This window comes from Giraffa tippelskirchi, chromosome 8, assembly GCF_054371585.1.
Source record: "Giraffa tippelskirchi isolate mGirTip1 chromosome 8, T2T-mGirTip1v1.2.pri, whole genome shotgun sequence".
In the NCBI taxonomy this organism is placed as follows: Eukaryota; Metazoa; Chordata; class Mammalia; order Artiodactyla; family Giraffidae; genus Giraffa; species Giraffa tippelskirchi.
In genome coordinates this window covers 22,749,853-22,760,468 of record NC_137282.1, presented here as the reverse complement: position 1 = coordinate 22,760,468, position 10,616 = coordinate 22,749,853, and the positions used below count along the sequence as shown (strand labels likewise).

The 10,616-nt window shown below is 35.6% G+C and overlaps 1 long non-coding RNA gene across 1 annotated transcript in view; it reads right to left on the bottom strand.

Moving 5' to 3' along the window:
- Positions 1–988: 988 nt before the first annotated feature.
- Positions 989–10,616, bottom strand: part of LOC145518052 (uncharacterized) — a 179,302-nt gene continuing 169,674 nt past the window's right edge. The window contains exons 4-5 of the long non-coding RNA XR_014062558.1: positions 5,112–5,189; positions 989–1,074 (exon numbers count right to left, since the gene is read on the bottom strand). This is a non-coding gene — a long non-coding RNA (uncharacterized LOC145518052). The remainder of the gene's footprint in view (positions 1,075–5,111; positions 5,190–10,616) is intronic.

Genomic DNA, 10,616 nt, shown 5'->3' with positions numbered 1-10,616 from the left:
AGAGAATGAGCAAAGATTTGAAAAAGGCCCAATAAAACTTTTTCTACTTTTTTTCTCTGTATTTTTCTACTTTTTTCTCAATATCACACACTATAAAGGTAACACCATAATGTGTATAATTTGAGATTATTGTAAATATAAGAACTAGAAAATTTTGAGCTGCTGGTGAGGGTCCCTAGAATTCTTTGCTCAGAAGGAAGTCCAGGTTCCCAAGGAAAGTGGGAGCATTGATTAATGACAAGTCACAGCTAAAAGGGAACCTAAGCGTTGATACTGGGAACTAGATGATCTTTAAAGACCTTCATATCTTTAAAGTTCAATCGCCTTTATTAAGATTTTCCCCCAGTTCTGATAACAATTCAAATAACCAGATTAAAAGAAGCATAAGATTAATTATCTCACTCCCTAAAATTAAATGTAAAAGATATGAACATTCTAACATTATATATTACTGTTAAAACCACAGATTCATTTAGAAATATATTCTTTGTAATGGATAACCCACATTTTTATATTTTGTCTGGTGGGCTATTACTCATCCTTTTTATTCTCCAACAAACAATGAGGGAAGCAGTGAGTGACCTTTTATATTTCATAGAATTCATTGTCTAAATATAGCTTGTCTAAATCAGAAGCATTTTTGTGCTCTGGTTAATGGTAATGTGACTGTGAGAGCCAACACTTGACATAATGAACAGCAGAACAGAGAGTTTCACAGAGGAGCCAAATACTTTCAGCTCCAATTTATAAACCTACCCACTTTAATTAAGAAAAGTAATCTGCATGGTAATAGAAACTCAAACCATTTGCAGGGAAGTGGGGATCACCTGCCAGAGTACCAAGAAGCAATGTACTTATCAAGAGAAATACACAGAGCCCAGGTGTAATGCACTGTAAATGAATAATGCCATGAAGTAATCAAAGTGAGAAGCAAGTCTTCAACAAAGGAAGCTACTAAACAAAATGACATTGTCAGTCATTAACGTCAGGTGAGAACATTAGAAACATTTTAATCGCTTGCTTTGAAAAGTTGGAATAGATCATGGATTCTGTATATTGGTTGGCAATGCATTCCTGTTGAGAGAATACAGGAAATATGTATCAATTCTAAAATCAGTGAAACATTTCTTATTGGCATTGAGCTGCTTTAGAACGGCGTGTTAGTTGCTGCTGTACAGCAAAGTGAATCAGCTATACGTATACATATATCCCCTCTTTGTCACCACAGAGCATTGGGTAGAGCTCCCTGTGCGATACAGTAGGTTCTCATTAGTTACCTATTTTATACATAATAGAGTGTATATGTCAATCCCAGTCCCCAATTCATCCCACCCCACCTCCCCCCTTGGTGTCCATATGTTTGTTCCCTATGTCTGTGTCTGTATTTCTGCTTTGCAGGTAGGTTCATCTGTACCATTTTTCTAGATTCTACATGTATGTGTTAATATATGATTTTGTTTTTCTTTCTCTGTCTTAAAATCAATGAGACATTTCTGGTAAGAGAGATGAGGATGAGTCAAACTCAGTTAACTCAACCATGAAAGTCATTAACAATAGGTAACTAAAAAAATCTATACTAACTTGACCTTTTTATACATTTCTCCAAAGTCCTCTAAAGCTTTTTAGGTTGGATAATTTCACAAAATAGGAAATTCTGGGAAAGTGCCAAGGGTATAGTAAAATTTTTTGAATAATACATCTCTTGTATAATAAACTACATGAATTTTCATATTTGAAAGCACTTGATTAATAAAAACTTCATTGGCATTTTGCTCTATGCTGATGTTAACAGAACAGCCTCCAATTTCGTTTTCAAATTCTACAATTAAAAATGAACCAAGGAAAACATAACATTTGGACTTTTGCTAGAGTCAGGAAGATACTGAAATAAGGGAGCATAATTTGAGTAAAATACACATCTAGATTATCAGTCACTTTCCCTTAAGCTAGTCTGTTATCCAGAGGTCTTATTTTCATTCCTCAGTGGAGCCAATTAGGGGGAAAAAAAAAAAAAAGTAAGTATGTCTAGCTATCTCACTGAGGATTGGCAGCTGGCAGAGCTGGATTTTAAAAAGGAACTGTTCTTTAAAAAACATTAAAGTAGAAATTGATGGACTCATCCTAAAACTAATATGGAAATGCAAAGGACCCTAAATAGCCAAAGCAGTTTTGAAAAAGAACAAAGTCAGCAGACTCATACTTCCTGACTCCAAAACTTTCTACAAAGCTACAATAATCAAGAATATGGTCTTGGCATAAAGACAGACATACAAATTATCAATGGAAAAAAATTGGATTACAAAAATAAACCCAAATCTGTGGTCTATTGATGTTTCAACCAAAATTATATAACAATATCATTTATGGAATATTCATTACATGCCAGAGTTGAGCTAGAATGTTTACATATTATCTTTCTATCTTAACCACACCCATGCAAGCTAGCTTTTATTATACTCATTCTATTGATAAGGAATTTGAGGCTGAGAGAGTGTAAGAGTGTAAGAGAATGTAAGTTGAGATGCATTAAGTTGGTTAGTGTGAAACTAGTGTCATCTCTTCTTCAAATGTTTCATTAAATTCACCAGTAGAACCACTGAAGCCTGGAGTTTCTTATGTAGGATGGTTTAAAATCACAAATTCATTTTTTTAAAAAAGATATAGAATTATTAGGTTATTTAGTTCTTCATGAGTGAATGTTGGCAGTTATCTTTCAAGTAAGTTGTTATTTCTTACTAGTTGCTGGAATTATTGTTGTATATTTGTATATAATATTCTCCAGGTATCACTTTAATACCTGTAATTTCTGTAATGATGTTACCAGTCTTCTTTCTGGTATTGGCAATGTGTATCTTTTCTCTCCCTGATCAGTCTTTTAGAAGTTTATCAATTTTATTGATCTTCACAGAGAACCAGGCTTTGGTTTCTTCAATTTTTTTTTCTTTTTTCTATTACTTTGCTTTTGGCTTTGATCTCTAATAATATCCTCACTACTTATTTGGGATTAATTCTTTTCATTTTAGATTTTTAAGGTATGAAGCTGAAGGCTTTGATTTTAAGTCATATTTTTCTTTTTCTATCGTAGGTGTTCAGGGCCCAAAATTTCTCCCTAAGTATTGTATTAGCAGCTGACCACACGTTTTATATGCTGTATTATCATTTTCATTCAGCTCAAAATACTAACTTCCACTTTAATTTCTTTTTTGAATTATATGTTCTTTAGAAGTATGTTATTTAGTTTCCAAATATTTGGGGATTTTCCAGATATATTTCTGTTATTCATTTCTATCTCAATTCTGTTTTTATAGAGAATATATTTGGTATGTCTGGACTCCTTTGAAATCTATTGAATTATGATTTATGGTTCAGAATACACTCTATCTGGCAAATGTTCCATGTGCACTTGAAAAAATATATGTATTCTATTTTAAACTTATTTTTATTTATAAGCTTAAGGAGTTTAGTTGTTCTCCCAGGGTAAAGCAAACCGAACCTGAGTTATAATGCTCTAGTAAATAACTTAAGCCAAGCAGAAATTTACCCTACAAGTTTCCTGAAGCTGTTCATCATTGTTGAGATGATACTAAATAGGACTCTATTCCCATTACTTTGGTAACTTTAGACATGGAGCTTCTCTTTGCCTTGAGGCCTGATTTAAATCTGACTATTGAATTAAACTGGAAAGTAGATATTTAAGAAGACAGAAGATTAATCAGATCTTGTTACCCCAAACACTCATAAAATAAAAAGATTAGTTTTATTACTATTTGACATGTTTTAACAATCAATGATTTCTCAAATCTCCTATTTAGCATTATGTAAATAGAAAAGTGAAAGTGTTAGTCACTTAGTTGTGTCTTTGTGACACCATGGACTGTAGCCTCTGTCCATGGAATTCTCCAGGCAAGAATACTGGAGTGGGTTGCCATTCCCTTCTCCAGGAGATCTTCCCGACCGCAGGATGAAACCCAGGTATCTTGCATTGCAGGCAGATTCTTTACCACCTGAGCTGTCAGGAAAAGCCATAATAAATAGAAAATAACTCGCTAAAATAAAATATATATACATATGCATATTTTGACCAACTAATACAGAAGGATGTAGTCCCTCCATATACTCACATTCATTTCACTTCTAAACGATCAGATTAGTTAATTTAAAGGGATGGAATGTAAACTTCAAGATGATTTGCATTTTAAAGATGAGTTGAAGCCCAGAGATATTAAACAAATCCAAAGTTAGGACTACAAGTTCATTCTGATAATACTTAATCTGATGTTTTTGCACTGTTATATCACAATTTCAAATTTCACAGAGCATCAGAAAAAAAAGGAACCTAACATTGGGTGTTGCTGCCTATTTATTGACAAGTAAAGACATTAGAAAAAGAAAACAAAACTGTCAGTAATGTTCTCCAATATCCACTCTTTTCTCTTTCACTGTAAAGAAACTTGATTTTTAGCAGACCAAAGGATTTCATCCTTTCCTGGACCCCCAACGTTCCTCAGCTCTTCTCTTTTCTCTTTCAGCTGCTTCTCTCATTCTCAGGACAGTTTATGCACATCTTTCACAGCTTTCCCTAACTGTCCCTCTCATTCTGAGCCAATGCTCTTTTCTTGGATGACAATTTCATCAATCAAGACTTGTGCAACCCAGGGCAGTTAAATAATTCCTTCAATTTTCAAATTCTTATTTACTAGAATCGAGTCAGTAACAGTATCAATTCTGTTGGGAGGAATTAATTAAGGGAGCAAATTAAAAACTCTATATTTATTTAATATAAAATGGGAAAGAGAAATTCTCTTTAGCAACTGGCGCTGGGAACGTTGGACAGCTGTATGTAAATCAATGAAGTTACAACACACCCTCACACTATGCACAAAAATAAAGTCAAAATGGATTAGAGACTTAATAAAAGTCAAGACACCATAAAGCTCCTAGAAGAGATCATAGGTGAAACATTCTCTGACATAAATTGTACCAACATTTTCTTAGGCCAGTCTCCCAAGGCAATAGCAATTAAAAACAAAAATAAACAAATGGGACCCAATTAAACTGACAAGTTTTTGCACAGCAAAGGAAACAATAAACAAAATTAAAATACAACTTACCTAATGGGAGAAGCTGTTTGCAACCAATGTGACTGACAAGGTCTTAATTTCCAAAACATACAAACAGCACATACAGCTCTATAGTAAAAAAAAAAAAACAAAAAAAAAACTCAATCAAAAAATGGGCAGAAGACCTAAATAGACATTTCTCTAAAAAAGGTGTATAAATATAAATGGCCAATAGGTACATGAAAAGATGTTCAAATCACTAATCATTGGTGGTTTAGTTGCTAAGTTGTGTCTGACTCTCCTGTGATTACATGGACTGCAGCCAGTCAGTCTCCTTTGTCTGTGGAATTCTCTAGGCAAGAATACTGGAGCAGGTTGCCATTTCCTTCTCCAGGGGATCATCCTGACCCAGGAATCAAACTCGGGTCTCTTGCACTGCAGGCAGGTTCTTTACCAACTGAGCTACAAGGGAAGTACACTAATTATTAGCACAAGGCAAACCAAAACTATGAGATGCTATCTCACACCAATTAAAATGGCCATTATTAAGATATCTACAAGTAACAAATACTGGAGAAGGTGTGGAGGAAAAAACAACCCTCCTGAACTGATGGTCAGAATGTCAGTTGGTGCAAGTTCCTCAAAAAACTAAAATTAGAATTACTATATGATCCAGTAATTCCATTCCTGGGCATATATTTGGACAAAACTAAAATGCAAAAAGATACATGCACTTCTGTGTTCATAGCAGCACTATTCACAACAGCCAAGACATGGAGACAACATAAAATGTCCATTGACAGATGAATGGATAAAGATGTGGTACATATTTATAATGGAATACTACTCAGCCATACAAAAGAATGCCATATGCAGAGTATAAGTTACTTATACTCTGATAACTTATATACAGAGCATATCATGCGAGATGCTGGACTGGATAAAGCACAAGCTGGAATCAAGATTGCAGGGAGAAATATTAATAACCTCAGATATACAGATGACACCACTCTTATGGCAGAAAGCCAAGAAGAACTAAAGAGCCTCTTGATGAAAGTGAAAGAAGAGAGTGAAAAATCAACATTCAAAACATGAAGATCATGACATCCAGTCCCATCACTTCATGGCAAATAGATGGAGGAACAATGGAAACAGTAGCAGACTTTATTTTCTTGGGCTCCAAAATCACTGCAGATGGTAACTACAGCCATGAAATTAAAAGATGCTTGCTCCATGGAAGAAAGGCTATGACCAACCTAGACAGCATATTAAAAAGCAGAGACAATACTTTGCCAACAAAGGTCTGTCTAGTCAAAACTATGGTTTTTCCAGTAGTCATGTATGGATGTGAGTGTTGGACCATAAAGAAAGCTGAGTGCAGAAGAATTGATGCTTTTGAACTGTGGTGTTGGAGAAGACTCTTGAGAGTCCCTTGGACTGCAAGGAGATCAAACCAAACAATCCTAAAGGAAATCAGTTCTGAATATTCATTGGAATATTCAGTCCTAAAGCACCTCCTTTAGGTGCTGAAGCTTGAATACTTTGGCCACTTGATGCAAAGAACTGACTCCTTGGAAAAGACCCTGATGCTGGGAAAGATTGAAGGCAGGAGGAGAAGGGGATGACAGAAGATGAGATGGTTGGATGGAATCACTGACTTGATGGACATGAGTTTGAACAAGCTCAAGGAGTTGGTGATGGACAGGGAAGCCTGGAATGCTGCAGTTCATGGGGGTCTCCAAGAGTCAGACACGACTGAGCAACAGAACTGAACTAAACTGAAAGCCATATGAAGCAACATGAATGGACCTAGATTATCAAACTAAGTGATGTAAGTCAGACAAAGAAAGACAAATACCATATGATATCACTTACATATGGAATCTAAAGTATGGCACAAATTAACATACCTGTGAAACAAACTCATAGACACAGATAACAGACCTGTAGTTCCTAATGGGAGGGGTCGGGAGAGTAGATGCAAACTATTACAGATAGAATAGACAGACAATGATGTCCTACTATATAGCTCAGGGAACTGTATTCAATATCCTGGGATAAACCATAATGTAAAAGAATATAAAAAGAATGTATCTATCTATGTGCATAACTGAGTCACTCTGCTTTACAGCAGAGATTGGTCAACATTGTAAATCAACTCCAGTAAAAATAAATTTAAAGCTCTCAATGAAGTGGATAGCATAGTAAGGTCAATAAACTGACTTTTGTTGTCTTTACTAGTATCTTTTTTCCTTATTTCATTTAGAAAAGAAGTCTAGATTCCTAAACTTTCTCAACTTTTGCCTTTGGACTATACATTATCTATAATCTCAGTTAATCCCATTCAACCATTTTGTCAGTTCTTTAAGGAAGAGACTTCCATCTTCAATTTTAGCTAATCTGACTTTCTGCTCTTTAGATCCTATGCCTTCCTTCCCTCTTTGAGATCTTGTCAATCATCCATCCCTTTTCTACTCCATAGGGTCCTTCACTTCAGTTACTGGAATATTCTCAAACCTGTCCCGTGAATAAAGAATGCCCAGAGCAAGTTTCAGCTCATTTTATTACTCTGGCTCACTCACTTCCTTTTCTGTTAAGATTTGTTCACCTCCCTCCTTTCTGTCTGGCTTTACCCCTTGGTTAGGCAATTTCTCACCTTTGTTCCCTATGCATGTTTTTCACTTAACTATGATTCTGTACGTGTCTCTCTCTGCTCCCTACTCCCAGTATTAACTACAAGAGTTCAAAAACTTTTATTAGTTAAATATCCAGTACCTATCAGATTCTTAGTACTTAGTGCTTGTGAAATAATTCTTGAATTAGAATATGGGAGGTCACAGAAATCATCCTCATTTACATCTTATTTTCTTTGTTCTGTCTTTGTTCTTATAGATTCCTTTGAATTCAATCTTCAAAAGAACTTTATTTAACTTTTGAAAAATTTGATAAAACTCAGAAAGGGCACAAACTCTTAATTTTCTATAACTATAAAAAGTAGCTAGAATCTAAAAGCTACAAGGAAAATGGATATTTTCCCATTTTTTCCAGATCACCATCTGTCTGATTTTCAACAAATATTCCACTTTCAACTATACAGATCTCTATGAAGAGAATTTTGGTAAACAACAAAATTAGCAACCAATAGACATTTCCTCCTAGCAATTAAAAAGGGCCTCGAGGCCATGGAATTAAAATTAGCAATAGGAGAAATTATGTTTTAAATGGTAAGCTAAAGCTTACATTATTCTTTCTGTCCATGTAATGAATGCAGATGCCAAGTTCTTCTATAGTTTAAACAGTACACTATGTGTTCCGATGTGAAGTGGGAATTAGTCTCTTTTTTACCCACTCTTCACTCAAGGCATTTTTACAATTTTTGGTGCAGTATCTCTCAATTAGAAGCCATTGCAAACACTAGTATACCAGTTTATTGTGGACAGGGATCACAAGTTGGTAAATTGATTATTTTTAAATTGTTTTTGACTTCTTCACTGCGTCCTATTGTTTGTGTGACCGGATTAGTTAAGAATATATTCCTTAGGATGTTACAGACGTCTGCAATTAAGTACAAGAAAGGAATGTTTCACCCTCAACCATGGAAGCCTATCAAATCTTTTCATGTGTTTACTTTCAATCCTTGCTTCCTTCGAGAGTTTAAAGCAAAAAAAAAAAAAAAGCACAAAACAACAGCAAAAAAAAAAAACTGAAAAACAAAACACTGTAACTTTACAAATATAAAGTAGTAAAAAGCAGTGTTCCCAATTTGCCATAGGATTCATCAGTTAAAAATACGTTTTTCTGGTCCCTTTTTCAGAAAGACTAAATCAGATTCTCCATAGGAGAGGCCTGGGTACCTCTATTTTTAGTTGATAATCCCTAGGACAGACAAGTCTGGGAAATTCTGTGGTAAAGGCAGTCCCAGAGTGAGAAGGAATGACTAGTGTGGCAATGGAACATGCAATCAGGAATAATAATGTTGCTAAGAGTATGAAACAGCAATTAACACTCACATTGACTGATAAAGAAACAGCCTTGGTATAATACATTAAGTGCAAATCTAAAAATATGTCACAAAACTAGACTTGGTACAATACCATGATAGCAGGTCAACCCCCTGGCTCTCAAGACTATCAGAATAGTGTTCTGATCCCCCTTTCCTTCCTCCCCTCCTTCCTGACCCCTCCCTCCCTCCTCTCTTCCTTCCTTTCTTTTGAACTGACAGTGCAGTTTCACTTACTGACATGGATGTCTTCTTTGGAAGAAATATTCCTAAAATATTTTATCACAAAAAAGTAGCTGTGGCAAAGGGCATGATTCATACAGGGAACCAACTGCAAAGTCAAGCCAGTTCTTGTGGTTGATAACTGAGATGATTTATTCCAACTGATGATACTTTGTAGGCTTGGTGGATGGAAGGCAATCTGTTATATTTTCATTATGTGGGAGCTGGTTTCCTGACTCTTACCATATGGCAATAAGATTTTTAAGATTTCATTTAATGTTTAATACACATTGAAATAGTATTGTCTAGGAAGTCTCTGGGGCTTCCCTGGTGGCTCAGACGGTAAAGAATCTGCCTGAAATTCAGGGGACCTGGGTTCAATCCCTGGGTCAGGAAGATCTCTTGGAGAAGGGAATGGCTACCCACTCCAGTATTCTTGCCTGGAAAATCCCAAGGATAGAGGAGACTGACGGGTTACAGTCCATGGGGTTGCAAAGAGTCTGACATGACTGAGCGACTAACTCTTAACTTCAGGAAGTCTCTAACTCTTCTGAAATGGAAAACACACGAATTGCAAAAAAGAAAAAACTAATTTCAGTAATGAAGTATATTAACACATATACATGGAATCTAGAAAAATGGTACTGATGAATCTATTTGCGGGGCAGGTCTAGAGATGCAGACATGTGGACACAGTGGGAGAAGGAGAGGGTGGGACTAATTGAGAGAGTAGCATTGAAACACATAAGCTGCCATATGTAAAACAGATAGCTAGTGGGAAATTGCTGTGTAACACAGGGAGTGCAACCTGGTGCTCTGTGACAGCCTAGAGGGGTGGGGTGGGGTGGAGGGTGGAAGGGGCTTTCCCAGAGGGAGGGGACCTAAGAATACTTATGATGGATTCACCTGTTGTATGACAGAAACCAACACAGCATTTTAAAGCAATTATCCTCCAATCAAAAATACATTAAAAAATGTAGCTCAAATGTTATCTTTAATAGAAGAATTTGGTTTGGCAAAAGGGGACATAATCTTGAAGAAAGAGCAGTAACAATATGGCATAATAGGAATCCTTTTGAATAATTTAATAAACTGGGGTTAATAATGATGATAACTATTATCAATAATTTATCCTTGTTGAGGGCTTATGCCTACCTTGTGTCAGGCATTATGCTAAGTAGTTTATTGGACTAATTTAATTCTCACAAAACCTCTATGAGTTGGGAATTGTAATGATCTCTACTATTTTACAATCAAAGAAACTTAGAAAGCTGGCTAGTAGCAGAACCAGCATTTGAATCCAGGTCTATACTGTTTAACCATTTTTTGTGTAG